This window comes from Muscardinus avellanarius (genome assembly GCF_963383645.1).
Source record: "Muscardinus avellanarius genome assembly, chromosome: 6".
In the NCBI taxonomy this organism is placed as follows: Eukaryota; Metazoa; Chordata; class Mammalia; order Rodentia; family Gliridae; genus Muscardinus; species Muscardinus avellanarius.
The window spans coordinates 85,580,856-85,597,444 of NC_137791.1; positions in this window are offsets into that span (position 1 = coordinate 85,580,856).

The window sequence follows — 16,589 nt, forward strand, 5'->3', positions numbered from 1 at the left end:
AATCAATCAATGGATACAGGCTTATAGGCAGCAAAGGACTTATCATTTCAGATACAGTAGAATAGCAAAATTCATCTTCCATTTTCTAGAAAGTTTCTCCTTATTAACTGAAGCACCATCTATGATGTCATCATCTATCTTAAGTAGAAACAATATTAATATGGATAACTTTACTTTCAAACAGTTTCAACTATTGGATAAATAAATTGTAGATTATATAGCTCCATAATTAATTCTGTGCGCAAAAGTGATGTAGAAGAGGGCAGAAGGTAAGCATATACCTAAAGATAAAGAAGCTTCCTATTAAGAGAAGTGGTGCTAGGCATAGTGGCTCACTTCTGTAACCTTAGTGCTTGGGGGGGTTGAGCCAGGAGGATCAGAGGTTCAAGGGTAGCCTCATTAATTTAGTGAGACTCTTAGTAGCCTAGACCCTGTTTAAAATAAGTAATACAAAGTACTAGGGTATATCTCAGAGGTATAATGTTCCTGGGTTCAATACTTAATACAAAAACAAAAGACAGGTGGAGAAAACAATATTTAAAGTTCTCATTTGTTTATTACATTTGTACCAAATGGTAGTAATATAAATAGGAGAATGGAAAAATTGGATTCCAATCAAAGTTTATTTTCATGCCCAAAGCAGTGCATAGTACAATAGCAATATTATAAGAACACTTAAATTACATTCTCTCCCATTTAAATATTATTTTTCTAACCATTTGTAAGTTTTCGCTCATTTTATTTTTCTTTCAGCTTTCTTAATAACTTGATTATTAGCCCTAATATTCAGAGAGACTTGTGTGTTTATATTTATTACTCACTCCTGCTTTGTGATTTTTAAATCTACCTTGGTAATATTCTTTTTGTGATAACTTCAGGACTGTTAGACTTATTGAATAATGAAGATTCATTTTAAAGAATTATTGTTCAATCTTATTCTACCACAATTAGAATTGCTAGCTGTCGTTGAAAGTCATTATCCTTTGAAGTAGAGTTTTTTCTTACTTTGACTGTTTTGCCAGGTTCAAATTCATGTTCTGCTGTGTAGGATAAATAAATTTTTTATTTTCACTCAAGACACCATAGAGATTTTTTCTATTTTAACTTTTCTATATGAACACTTAGTCTCATAGTTAATATGACATCTAGATATTTGCTTATTTTCTCAAACTTCTTATTTTAACTAGTTGATTAAATAATTTATATTGGTGTGGTTATATTTGGGAAATATTTGTAAGTTTTCTAAAAGCAAGGGCATAGTCTATCTAGTGTACAAGAAAAAAATTATTCCTAAAGCAATGGAATGGGGTGGCTACTAGTGCATTTGAATTTGTGAAAGTAATACAAAATCTTTTTAATTATTCTAAAAACTATTTTCCCAATGATCAAAAGGAAAGATCAGGCCACCAAGCTTGGGATCTACTGCAAAAACTGAATGTATAAAGTCCTGAGCTAACTTTTTGCCTCCAGGAATGAAAGGCAGAAGTAATTATGAGTGATTAAATAAAAAGAGAATATTCTAGTTTATGACTTTTTATTTGCTAAGGGAGATGAAAAAGAGTTAATGATTAAGGAGTATTTGAAGTTTTCTTGTCTGAGTGACTAACGGGGCTTATATTTGTAATATCAGAAAGATAGGAATGAGTTGAGGAGCAGATGAACTTTAATTTGGATATGTTGTGCTTGAAGGTACTAGAAAAATGAGCCTGTAGAAATGTCTTGTAGAGAGTTAAAAAAAGAAGTTGACATTTAGGTGATAAGTGAAGTTTAAAGATACAAATTTAAGAACTCATCTATTTGAATATAGTAGTCAGTGTCATAAGATTAGATGGATGACTTAGAGAAAAAAAAGGTCAGAAATATGAACTTCAGAAATGCTCATATCCAGAGAGCAGAAGCAGAAAAGGACAGAGTGAAGTCAATGTCTACTACAAGATATGTTTCTGACTCTGTCCCTTACTTCTGTATTTAGACTTTAGGCAGATTATTTAGAATACTATTCAGTATATATGTAAATATTGGGTGCATGAATTATATGCGCTGCATGTGTTTAAAATGTACTAGTTGAAATAAAAAGGAAATAATCAAAAGACAGTTAAAAATAGAAACATGATAATGTGGATCAATCCAGAGAGCTTTGGCATGAGTGGAAGCCTCTGGTGAAAACTTTGGCAGAAAAGATATTAAGAAAATTAACAGTGACTATCTCAGTGAGTTTGGTGATTTTTGGACATCATTATTAATCTTTGTGACCACTGTGAACATACTCAAAAGGAGAAAAATAGCAATAAAATTGTTTTCTAGAATTTATATTTTTAGTTCCAAAAATTTATCTCCCTTGCCTTTCCTCTCAGTTTCAATGTTTTGATATGACATAAAATTTCCACTAGCTGTCCTCACTTGAACAACTGAGAAACTGAGTCAGGATATAGTTTATAAATATTGCATTATATGGCAGAATTTAAAATTCAGCATAATATCCCATTTTCTCAAACTAAATGTTCTTCTTTTATCACCAGTGCCTCAAGCACTTTTTCTTTATATGATCAGCTCATGCATGTATATAAATGGTGTATAAACAACAATCAATTCAAATTAAATCATTCCATTTTTAGATGTAAAACTCACCAAGCCATCTCATATCACATAATTGTATAATTCACTGTAATTACATACTGCTCATAGGGTGAAAAAAAATGATAGGCTGACATTAAAGCCAAATGACTTAAACCTATCTTAATTTGTACAGAAATAATCACATTACTAATAATAAAATTGGTCCTAAATTTTGGATTCGTATCTCTAGGAAATTTGTAAGCTTTTTTCTAAAATAACTATAACATTCACAGGATACCCCAGGAGAAAAAAAACATTAACAACATGTCTATTTATTTGTTGCATATTTTAGTCCTTCTTATTAAAACTTCTTTATATTCAGTCAGCAGAAGCTACGAATATATTTGGTCATAAATAGTAGCAATCTCTTTCATAATTAGCCTTGTCTTCAGTGATTTACTCAGTAATAAAATGAGCCAGATTCTGAGACTTTAATAATTTCTTGGGGAGTGAAATCACTAAAGGCTTAAGACTAAATGTATAAAGCCAAAGTTTCAGCTATCCTGACATTGTATGTATTAGGGCTAGAGTCAGAGGGGATTTTCTAATTCAGTTACAACTCTAAGACTTCAATGTTTATAATAACTTTTGCTCATTTATAATATATTTGAAATAGATTTTTATGGAAAAGATCTATAGCTATTACTTTTCAATACTGAACATAAGAGATTTTGTCAAATAATAACTGCCTACAGGACACATGTTTGGAAACAGCCAAACAGCTAACTTCTTTGAGAATGTGTAAGATGAGTCAAGTAGTCTTGTTCACTGAGCTACGTATGTGGTGGGGCTCCGACACTAGCGCAGTCCAAACCCTTGGAGAGCTACGGCCTCCAAGACTGTGGTCTTTGGAACCCCCAGATGTTTCCCTCAACCTTAAGCTAGCCATTCCAATGAAATATTTTTATGTGTTTTTGTCATAGAAAATAAAATACATTTATTACACTATTATGCATAACTATATATTGGAAAAGTGTTAACTTATTTGTTACAGTATTCTTAAAAAATTAGTCATATCTAGATTCCTTGGTTTTTCTCATCAGTAAATTTATCTATGACCTTTAAAAATTCTCATTTTTTGCAAATTCTGATTTTAGTCTGTATCTACAAAGCTTACTTTTTATGTTTTTAACTTCATTATGGAAAATTCCACATATATAACAAAATAGAGATACTTGCATAATGAATATAATATAATAATCTATCATAAAATGATAGATCATTTTATTGTGTACAGTTTATAAATTATATCTCCTACAGCTCCCAATTATTTTAAGTGAATTTCAGAAAACATATTGTTTCATTCATAAATATTTAATTATATACCTCTAAATAAATCACAACATTGGTAAAAATATTTTTAAAATAATAAATGCCAAATTTGTCCCAGTGCTTGGGAGGATAAGATGGGACAGTGGACAGCTCAAGGACAGCCTCCACAACACAGGAAGACTCTCAGCAATTTGGTAAGAGCCCGTCTCAAAACAATACATAAGCAAACAATCAAATAAAATTGGGATCATAGCTCAGAGATAAAATGGCCCCAGATTCAATCCATAGAACTACAAAAGAAATAAATACAAAAATAACTGCTGAATTGGTTTTTATACATTATATTCTTAACCATTTACAAATCAGATACAAGATAAAGTCAATGATTTACTATTTATAATATTTATTTTATTATTTTTAAAGTTTGTCGGGCGTGGTGGCGCATGCTTGTAATCCCCGTGCTTGGGAGGCAGAGACAGGAGGATCGCACAGGTTCGAAGCCAGCTGCGCTGGCTTAAGAGACTTTGTTTCCAAATAAAAAAATATAAAAATATAAAGTAGGTCTGGGGTGTGTCCCAGAGATCGAAGGGCTTCCAGGAACCCCAGTACCACCAAAAAAAAAAAAAGTTTGAAAAGTTTGATAGTTTATATCTATTTATTTATTTATTTATTTTTACTTGCAGTTGTTTTCTCTAATAGCCTAATAGCTTTTTTGTTTCTTTTCTTTTCGTCTTCTTTTTTTTTTTTTTTTTTTTTTTTTTTGGTGGTGGTACTGGGGATGGAACTGTCTACCTCCGAGCTACACTCCCAGACCTATTTTATATTTTATTTGGAAACAGGGTCTCTTAAACCAGCAGAGGCTGGCTTCGAACTTGCAGGATCCTCCTGTCTCCGCCTCCCAAGCGTGGGGATTACAAGCATGCACCACCACGCTCTGCTCTAACAGCTCCTTATTATCCCTGTTCATTTTCCACAGCCTAGATTTTATTGATTTTATTCTATTAGTTTCATTATTTTTTTTGGTTTCTCCATTTTTTTATGAGTTGATATTTCCAGAAATTTAGTTGTAGTTATAATCCACTTTTATGAAAAGGACATTTGTAAAATTTATTGTTTTCTATCCTAGTTTTACTTTGTTCGAATGTACACTTATTATTTAGTTATGAGATCAATTTGAAAAATGAATTAGAGCAGTTTCCACCAAAAAGGTAACATGTATACCATTACCTCACAGATAATATTTTTCAGGAGATGCATCCATGTTTTTACATAATAGGGATCCAAGCTAAAACTTTTTGAATTACATGGCAAATACTATACTACTAATAATAATGATCACAACCAAATTTTCCACCAGAAAATGTGCTAGCTGCTTTTGATTTCTCCTTTCCTTATCCTGCAATCATTTCTGAAAATGTACAAAACCTAAGTCTAGAAAAAGTGAAAGGAAGTCAAAATTAGTTGTAAGCGTGAGATGGTGTCTGTAGTTGTACTACTTTAAAATATATTTTTATAAGACACGTACTTTTAAATTTTATTCACAAAATCTTACATAATTTTAAATATTTTAAATGCACAAATTTAATTATTAAAATGCACTGGGTATGGTGGCACACTCTTGTAATTCCCGTGCTTGGGAGGTGGAGACAGGAAGATCGCGCAGGTTCAAAGCCAGCCTCTGCTGGTTTAAAAGACCCTGTTTCCAAATGGAAAAAAAAAAATGTATATATATATATATATATATATATATATATATATATATATATATATATATATATTAGCACTGGGAGTGTAGCCAGAAGGTAGAAGGCCCCTGGGTTCCATCCCCAGTACCACCAAAAAAAAAAAAAAAATGCACAAAGGCTATATTTTTATAAAAATTTAAAATTTATTAAATTTTAAGGGTCATGGTTGGACTGAAATATTTTGCTGAATGCTATGTCAATTTTTCTCTATATTAAAACTTCCAAATATACATAAAACTATTTTGTATGTATAAAAGGCAAAGATGTTTCTACCCACAACATAATTCACACTCTGATTAAGAGGCAGGTCAATCCATTGCCAAATGGCTCTCATTGACTTAGCAATTCTGGAATTATGTTTAGAATAATTTATGATATCATTGGTCCTGTACCTACTATATCTCAATAACTACCCCCACCAAAACAAACTTCCACTTTTATTGTAATTATTGACCAACCCATATATTTTAAAATTACCGTTCTACTTCAAAACTTTTTCCCTTACAAATACTGCATTGTCATTCATAATTTCTGAGGGATATGTAGCTCCTAAATATTTGTTGATTCATAGCAGTGACCATTCTGCCATGGTAGATCTGCCAATCTTGTACTTTCCAAAAATAGAGAAAGTTCAATATAGCTCAGAATGTGCACCTTAATCTGAGGAATGCAATGATTTGCTAGTGAGTGTATAAAGCCAAAGGATAAAAATGATGCATCTTCCTGGAATATTGATTTTATCCTAAGATTCACTTAGAATATTTGAACTACTTTTATTTAAAAATTATCACAAAAATTAGCAAGTGAATGCACATATACTAAGCTATTGCCTTATGTGGCTGTAAAATAATTTTTTTAATTACTGAACATACATGACTGAAATGTGAGATATTCTATTTTATTTGAAAATCTGGTAAAAATTAGCAATGAAGATAATTAAAAGTGGGAAGGAATAAAAAATGTCAGAAAATAAGTTTATTTTAATATTATTAGTGTCTTAACTGGCTCATTCTCTGGCAAGATAACCACAACATCAAACTATGAACTTTAATATTGCAGTTATTATTTATTAACAATTGATTAAATATACTTAACATTTTTTACTACTGAGTTTAATGAAGTCAAGTAACATATCTACTGGTCTGAGTTATATTTAGAATAACTTTATCTGTGCACACAAATAAATCTAAAAATATTTAACATTAAACTAACTGATATAGATACATTCATTCAATTGGGGATTTTTTCAAGTAATAGATCTTCACATAACCAACACTGAATGAAGTTTGTTAGTTTCTTTAAACTTAAAAAATATAACATCTATCATTAAAAAGATTTGTTAGAAGTTAACCTTCTTCATAGAAAAAGACTTTTAGGAACTATTTTCTTGAGAAACTGAGCTGTAAATGTGTGGCCCTTTGACCTCACAGCAAGAAAACATACTTTTTTGAGATTTCCATCAAGCATAACATTAAAGGATGCCCCATGCCAACTCTTGGGCATCATTCTGTGAGTCTTTTCCTAGAAATTCTCTTTATATAGATCAAACTGCAGTAAGAGAAATCCTTGTCATTTGTGTCCACTTACTCGGTAGGTCTATATTTCTGAAATATGACTTGAGTATTGATTCATAACAATTGAACTGAACATTTTAAATTCTGTAAACACAACACAATAGCATTTTCTCTTAATCTAAGTAAGAGAAAAGAAATTATTTATTCCTGAGAATGAGTAGTTTTAAGTGGATCATATTGTAGTATTTTATGTTTTTTGTATTTTTATATTATCTAAGTTAATAGATCAAAACTTTGCTTAAGTAGAAAAAAACCTTGAAAATATTTTATAGTTCTAGAAGATGTGTATCAATTATAATCTTGGTACTACTCCCATGGAATTATCTGAGAAGGCATTTCTACCATGGATCATATTTTTACCTAGAAATGTATGTTGCCTAATGTGAAAATGTAGTTCTCTGATGTTACATACTTCCTTTTTCCTCCAAAATTTTCAGTATTCAACAGACTGGAAGGATTACTCTGAAGAACAATGAGTAATTGCTGAAAAGAGTCATAAAATTATAAAGTTTAAATGCTTATTTCTTTAATTATTAAATAAATCACAAATAGTATTAATCATAGAGATCAAGGATTATATTAATTATGGATATCGGAAATAATAATAATAGAAAATATTATTTATATTACAGTTTAGAATTATTTAGACTACAGCAGAGACTTGATGGTATATTAGGTAAGCATAGGGGAAAGCATCTGAAGAAATAGTAAAATTCACAAAATCAATTGGTAGAATCACAAACATGATTTGACATCAAAATGTCTTCTTTGAAATTGTTACTATATTTTGCATATGTTGTTTTTTCTCTTTCACACACTTGTTCTGCTTTTCTAAGATCAAGATACACTATAGTGAATGTTTACCTTTTAAATTTTTATTCTTTTTCTAAAATATTTTTGTTCACATTTTAAGAACTCAGGAGAGAAGTGGCATACACTAATTTTATGTATGTTTAACACATCTTAACACACTTATTGATGTCTAACTTACAAACTAAAAATTTTGTTTATTTGAGTCTATTCCCTAAATTCCTAGACAATGCTTAATATCCATTTCACTAACACTAACTGCAGTGTTTTTTTTTATCATCTTTAATTACTACGTGAATATTTTCTGTTATTCTCTAATTTCTTGCTTAACTATAAACTACAATCACCTTTCTTTTCATACTGGTTTTTGTTAAGATCAGACTTAATATTTTGCTTCATTTGTTTATTTTGGGTGTTGTAAATAACCCAATAGAGTATAGTAATGATTCTTAGATTTCTTTTTTGTAATTAAATAACAAAAGATTTTGACTTTGACCTTGCTAAAAGAATCTCTTTTTCCTCGCTTTGATAAAACCCTGCTGCTTTTGCAGAAGTCCACTTGGCAGAGGGCTGTGAGGAAGAGAATGCTGTGAAGAACTCCTGACATCACATTATCCTTTACTGGACCCTTTAGGTGCAAGAGTATACCCTAGACCCAGGCCTTTGCAAGAGTTCCCTGCAAAGCAGAGGACACAGCTTAAAAATGTCTAGATTCCTTATCCACCAGAAGAAAATATGAGATGATAAATGCATTTGTGTATGAACCCTGTATACTGCATTAAAATCTTGTTATATGCCCATGATTTCTCAAAGCAATAGATAATGTAAGAAGTATTTGCACAAATTCACACACACACGGGTGCCCATGTACACCCCCACCACACACACATTTGTTTCCCTGAAGAAATTTGATATGATTGTTGTTAAATGTCAAGGACAGTACCTGCTATGAATATTTTATATTAAGAATATGTCTTATTGAAGTTTACCCTGGTGGTGTACACCTGTAAACCCAGTACTTCAGAGCCTGAGACAAAAGAGTGACAGGTATAAAGACAACTTCAGTAATTAAGAAGACCATGTTTAAAATAAAAAATACAAATGGATGACGATGTAGCTCAGAGGTAGGATACCCATGAGCTTAATTCTCCATATAAAAAATGTGTATTTTTAAAATTTTTATTGATGAATTGTAGTCATACATATTAATGGAGTAACAGATGGTAGAAGCATATATGCATATATCACTCATTTATCATTTTCCCAATATCCCCCCATTTTCTCCTCCATCCTTCCTTCTTATGTCTGGCTTAGTGATTGACATTGATGTTTGTGAATATTCATCATGTACATTAGGGAATTTCCCCCTTCCTCCCTTCCATCGCTGCCAATTAGAGCTCCTTTTCTGCTCATTTGTGATTTCTCCTCCTTCATCTAGAGTTCCTCCTATAACAATTTTCCTTCCTAGGTTCCAGGTATTAGGGAGAGTATATGGTTTCTTATGTGACTGATTAATTTCACTTAGCATAGTGTTCTTCATTCTCAACCATTTCCCTGTAAATGATACAAGTGTGTTCTTCTTTTTTAAATTTTTTATTGGTGCATTGTAATCATACATCTTAATGGGATACAAGTTGATGGAAACATACATGCACACATCACCCAATTAGACTTTACCCAATTCCCACCCATTCCCTCCCCCTGTCTCCTCATTTTGGATTGGTGATTGACATCTATATGTTTGTTAAAGTACATCATTTGCACTAAATAATTTTCCTCTTTCCCCCTCTTCCCTCAGCCAGGTAACTTTATTTGCTCATCTATAGTATCTTCTTCATCTAGAGTTCCTTCTATGATCCATTTTCTCTCTAGCTTCCACATATTAGAGAGAGCATTTGATTTCTTATCTTTTGTGACTGACTAATCTCAATTAGCATAATGTCCTCCAGTTCCATCCATTTCCCTGTAAATGAAGTAATTGTGTTTTTCTTTATGGCTTAGTAAAATTCCATTGTGTACGTATCCCAGTTCCTTAATCCATTCATCTGTTGATGGACATCTTGGGTGGTTCCATAGTTTGGCAATGGTGAGTTGTCCAACTATAAACATAGATATGCATGTATTACTTTGATAGTTTGGTTTACACTCTTTTGGGTAGATACCCATAAGTGGTATTGTTGGATCATCTGGTAAGTTTGTTTTCATTCTTCTGAGGATCCTTAATACTGTGTTCCACAGTGGTTGCACTAATTTGCAATCCTACCAAAAATGTTTTAGAGTTTCCCTTTCTTTTTTTGTATTAATTTTATTTAGTTTTTATTTTTTTATAAGTGGGACATATTGAGAGTGGTGTACATTTACATTGTGCTTCATGCCCTTCCCCCTCCCTTTTCCTCCCCCCCAATAGAGGATGTCCAGGTTAATCATGTTGTATTTATGCTATTACAAATATTTGTATGTAGCTCCTCCATTGAAAAACCTCAGCTTTCTTCCTCTCCTATCCTTCTGTTCAAGCTTTGCTGAGATTTCCCCTCCATCTTCTGGAATCCCTCTGGTATTACCACTACTCCCTAGCTTGAACATATTAGAGAAAACATATGTCCCTTTTCGTTCTGTGCTTGACTAATCTCACTTAACATAATGTTCTCTAGTTCCTTTCATCTTCTTGCAAATGCTATTATTTTATTTTTCTTTATAGTTGAATAGAATTCCATTGTGTGTATTTCCCATAATTTTGCAATCCACTCATCTGTTGATGGAGATCTAGGTTGGCTCCATAGTTTGGCTTTTGCGAACTGTGCTGCTATGAACATGGGTATGCATGTTAACGTTCTTCTCTGATTTCAAACCCTTTGGAAAGATACCCAGGAGTGGTATAGCCGGATCAACTGGTGGATTTATTCCCAGTTTTCTAAGGAATCTCCATACTGATCTCCATAGTGGCTGAACTACTTTGCAGTCCCACCAACAATGTAAAAGAGTTCCTCTTTTCCCACATCCTCACCAGCAATTGTTGTTGTTTGATTTCTTTATGTTTGCCACTCTGATTGGGGTTAGATGGAATCTCCCTTTCTCCACATTCTCACCAGCATTTGTTGTTGTTTGTGTTTTGAAAGATTGCCATTCTAGTTGGAGTTAGGTAAAATCTCAGGGTAGTTTTGATTTGTATCTCTGATTGCTAATAATGTTGAGCATTTGTAATGCATTAATTTGCCATTTGAATTTCGTCCTTTATGAAGTGTCTAGTTATCTGCCCATTTTTATTAGGTTGTTTTCTAATTGCTAAGTTTCTTGAGTTCTGTGTACATTCTAGACATTAGTCAAGAATAATGGAGGGGTAATTGGCAAAATCTTCTCCCATTCTGTTGGCTCTCGGTGCTCAGTGGAGGTTCTTGATAGTTTCCTTTGCTGTACAGAACTTTTCAATTTCATGCAATCCCACATATTGATTCGCCTTTTAGTTTGTTGTGCCTTTGGGGTCTTGTTGAGAGTTTTTATCTCTGTCTATGTGTTGCAGTGTTGGACCTATGCCATCTTCAGGGAGCTTCACGGCCTCTCATCTAATTTTCACATCTTTGATCCATCTTGAATTGACTCTTGTGCAGGTTGAGAAAGTAGGATTAATTTCCAATTTTCTGGATGGTTAGCCAGTTTGCCAATACCATTTGTTAAACAGGCTATTTTTTTTTTACCAGTGTATGTGTTTAGCTCCTTTGTCCAAAACCAATTGGCTGTTAAGTGTGTATATTTGTTTCTAAGTCTCATGTTCTGCTCCATCAATCTATGTATCTGTTTTTGGTCCAGAACTAGGTTGTTTTTGTTACTATGGCTTTGTAGTACAGTTTAAAGTCAGGTATTGTGATTCTTCCTGCATGGTTTTTGTTGCTGAGAACTATTTTGGCTATTCTTGTTTTTTGTTGTTCCAAAAAAAAAAATAAGGACTAATTTTTCTATTTTTTTGAGAAATGATCTTGGTAATATAATGGGTATTGTATTGGCTCTGTAGATCAGTTTTGGAAGTATGGCCATTTTGATCATATTTTATTCTGACTATCCATGAACATGGAAGATCTTTCATCTTCTAAGGTCTTCTTTGATTTCTTCTTTGAGTGTTTTATTATTTTTTTTTGTAGAGCTCTTTTACCTCCTTGGTTAAGTTTATTTCTAAATATTTTATATTTTTGTGGGAAATCCCAAGTGGAAATGATTTCTGGATTTCTTTTTCAGTGTATTTATGGTTGGCATACAGAAAAGTTTCTTATTTTTTAAGATTGATTTTGTATCCAGAAACTTTGGGGAATTTTTTGATCAATTCTATATACCTTTGGTTGAGTTTGTTTGGTCTTCTAAGTATAGTATCATGTCATATGCAAATAGTGAAAATATGAGTTCATTTTTTATTTGTACTTCTTTGATTTCCTTTTCTTGTCTTATTGCTCTGGCTAGATACTATATTGAAAATAATTGATGAAAATGGACATCCTCGTCTTGTTCCTGTTCCAGGGGGAATTCTCACAGTTTTTCCCCCATTTAGTATGATGTTGGCTGTGGGCCTGTTGTAGATTGTCTTCATGATGTTAAGGTATGTTCCTTCTATTCCAATTCTCTGGAACATTTTTAGCACAAATGGATGTTGGGTTTTGTCAAATGCTTTTTCAGAGATAATTGAAGTGTTTATGTGATTTTTATCTTTGGTTCCATTTATATATGAATTACATGGATTGAGTTTTTATGTTGAACCAGTCTTGCATCCCTGAGATGATCCTTTCCTGGTCATGTGTATGATTTTCTTAGTGTGTGTGTGTGTGTGTGTGTGTGTGTGTGTGTGTGTGTGTGTGTGTGTTGCAGGTCTGGAGATGAAACCCAGGAGCATTTGACCTCCAAGCTACACCCCTTGTCCTATTTTTTATTCTTTATATTGAAACCAGGTCTCACTGAGTTGCAGAGGGCCTCACTAAGTAGCTGAGGCTGTCCACAAACCTCAATCCTCCGGTCTCAGCCTCTCAAATGCTGGGATTACAAGTGTGCGCCACCACGCCCAGCTTCTTGATATGATTTTGAATGCATGTTGCTAATATTTTGTTTAGCAGTTTTACATCAAAGTTTATTAAAGATATAAGAATGCAGTTTTCCTTCCATGAACTGTCTTTATTTGGTTTCAGTACTAATGTCATGTTGGTAACATAGAATGTATTTAGGAGAGTCCCATTTCTTTCTATTTCACAAAATAGATTGAGGAGTAACAGAATTGGCTGTTCTAGAAAGGTTTAATAAATTTCATTTGGGAAACCTTCTGCCCTGGGCTTTTCTTGATATTAGGCTTTTATTGTGGTTTAAATCTCTTTGATTGCTATTGGTTGATTTAAATTTTCTATATATTCTTGACTCAGTTTAGGAAGGTTGTATTTTTCTAGAAATTTGTCAATTTCCTCCAGATTTCCTATCTTGTTGGAGTATAGTTTTTCAAAGTAGTTTGTGATAATCCTCTGGATTTCTACACTGTCAGTAATAATATCTCTCATCTCTTAGAAATTTGGGTTGATTCTCTTTTCTCTTTATCTCTCTCTTTGTCTCTCTCTTGTAATAATGGCTAGTGATTTATCTATCTTGATTTTTTTTTTGAAAAACCAGCTTTTTGGTTTTGTTGATTTTCTGTATTTTTTGTATTCTCTACTTTTTAGATTTCTGCTCTGATTTGGTAATTCTCTGTCTTCTACTGGCTTTGGGTTTAGATTGTTTCTATTTTTTAAGGGCTTTGAGGTGTGTAATTACATTATTTATTTTGTAATTTTCTGTTCTTATATGTGCACTCAGTGATATAAATTTTCTTTTTAATACTGCCTTTAAAGTATCCCAGAGGTTTTGATATGTTGTATCTCTCTGTTTCTAGAAATTTCTCAATTTTACTCCTTACTTCTTCTGTGAATCACTCTTTATTCAGATGTACAATGTTCAGTCTCCATATTTTTATGTGGTTTCTCTGGATATTCTTATAATTGATTTCTAGTTTTATTTCATTATGGTCTGAAAAGAAACAGGGTAGTATGTCATATTTTTTGAATTTGCTAGTGCTTACTTTGTGGCCCAGAATAAGATCTATTTTAAAGTAGGTTTCATGAGCAGCCAAGTGTGAACTTTGCTGTAGTTGGGTGGAATATTCTATATGTGTCTAACAGGTCCATTTACTTGATGGTGTTATTTAGATCTGAGGCATCTATCCTGAGTTTTTGTCTAGAAAATTGGTCTAATGCTTTGAGAGGGATGGTGAAGTCTCCCAGTATTATTATATTGGGATTTTTGTGTGACTTAATGTCAAAAAGAGTTTGTTTTATGAAAGTATCTACCCCTATATTTGAGTCATAAATGTTGACTATCATTATTTCTTCTTACTGGATTGTTCCTTTTAAAGGAAAAAATTACTTGATTTGTCTCTTTTAATAAGATGGGGCTTGAAGCCTAACTTATCTGATAGCATAGTTGCTACACTTGCTTGTTTTTAAATTCTGTGGGCATAGATTATGTTGCTCTAGCCCTTTACCTTTAGTGTATTAGTATCATTACTTGCTAGGTGTGTTTCTTGCAGGCAGAAAATAGATGAATTCTGGATTTTAATCCATTTTGCCACTTTATGTGTTTTTATTGGGGAGTTGAGGCCATTAAATTTAGTGTGATTATTGAGAGATGATTTTTAATTCCTAATACATTGAGATTTAACTTCTGTTTGAGGTAATGTTTGTTCTTCTTTGCTCAGTTGTTTGCTGGACAGAAATTCTTGTTTCTCTGGTTATGGTATGTATTACTTATTTCTTCTTAGCAATATCTCTTTGAGTATTTTCTCTAGTGCTGATTTGGAAGACATAAAATCCTTCAGCTTCTATTTGTTGTGGAAGATTTTTATTTCCCCATCTATTTTAAGAGATATTTTTGCTGAATAGAAAATTTTTGGCTGAGAGTCTTTTTTCCCCATAATATGGAATATGCTACTCCAGGACCTTCTGGCTTTCATGACTTGGTTTGGGAAGTCTAGAGTGATTTTAATTGGTTTGCCTCTGAATATCACTTGGTCTTTTGTTTTTGTTGCCTTTAAGATTCTCTTCTTGGCATCTACATTGGTCAGTTTGACTATTATGTGGCATGGGGAACCTTTTCTCTGATCTTGTCTAAAGGGGGTTCTATAAGTTTCCTTGCCTCTGTATCGACCTCTTGATCTATGTTTGGAAAATTTTCTAATATTACTTATCTAAAAATATTGTTGATCCCTTTGGTTACACCCTCTTTTCTCTCTTCTATGCCAATTATACTTAGGGTAGCTCTTTTAAAATAGGCCCATATTTCTTCAATGTCCAATTCATGTTGTCAATTTTTTTCTAAGTTATATACTATGTGTTTATTTTTGGAGTCATCATTTTCTATGAGCAAGATTCTATTTTCCATGTTGTCTAATTGATTGTTTATAGTTTGAATTGATGTCTTCACTTCAGTGATTGCATCCTTTATTTCTTTCAGATTCTCTCTAAATTATTTTCAGAACTCCTGTATTATTCTTTCTTCCTTTCTTTCTTTTGTAGTACTGGGGGTGGAGCCCATATGCTTTCTCTCTCTGGGCTATACTCTCATACCTATTTTATATTTTATTTGGAAACAGGGTATCACTAAGTTGCTGAGAGCCTCAGTATGTAGCTGAGGCTAGCTTCGAACCTGTGTGATCCTCCTGACTCAGCCTCCCAAGCGTGGGGATTACAAGCATGTGCCACCACACCCAGTTTGTCCTGTATTATTTCTACAGTTACATTCCTCATTTGACTTTTTGGAGTTCTCTGCAATTCTCTGTTGTCAGGTTCTGTTATTGTGGTGTTTTGGGAGCTCATTGCTTCCTTGTTATTACACCTTTTCATAATTTCAGAAGTTTGTATCTGTTGCTTTTAATAGATTTCTCTCAGTCTCTAGGTGTCAGCTGGTATATACAAGGACAAGTTAAAGTGTATTCAACAGTGAAGGTTGAGTGAGGATGGAAATGTAGTCATAAATCAAGAATAAGGTAAAGCTTCAGATAATATCTAATAGAATGAGAATATGAGCTTTGTAAGGTAGTATATTAGAGATAAGAGATAGTGAAAATATGGTAGTATTCTAGTAACCAATGTAGAGTTTCTGGTATAGTAATATGACGTCGATTTAATACAAGACAAGGAAGTGAGAAGAAGGGAGAAGAAAAGAAAGAAAAGGAATAGAGAGAAGAGAGTAGGTATATACAAGGGATAAAGCTTGAGAGAGGGTTTGGAAGAAGGACAAAAAATAGGCATACACACTCACACACAAAAAAAGAACAAAAAAAACCACCCAACAACAAATTAATACAAGACTATAAATAAATGAATATTCAGCAGATTAGGCCTCTGCAGTCTCTCTGTGCAGAAATCAAGTGCCACCAGCACCTTTTCTGCTATAATGCTGGTTCTTGGAGTCTTACTCAGTCTCTGCAGATGGACAGTATCAATGGGGCTGGATTTAATGTTAACTGCAGGTCACTGTCCATGCTTTCCACAGATGTGCAGTCTCAGTCTGTCCCTGC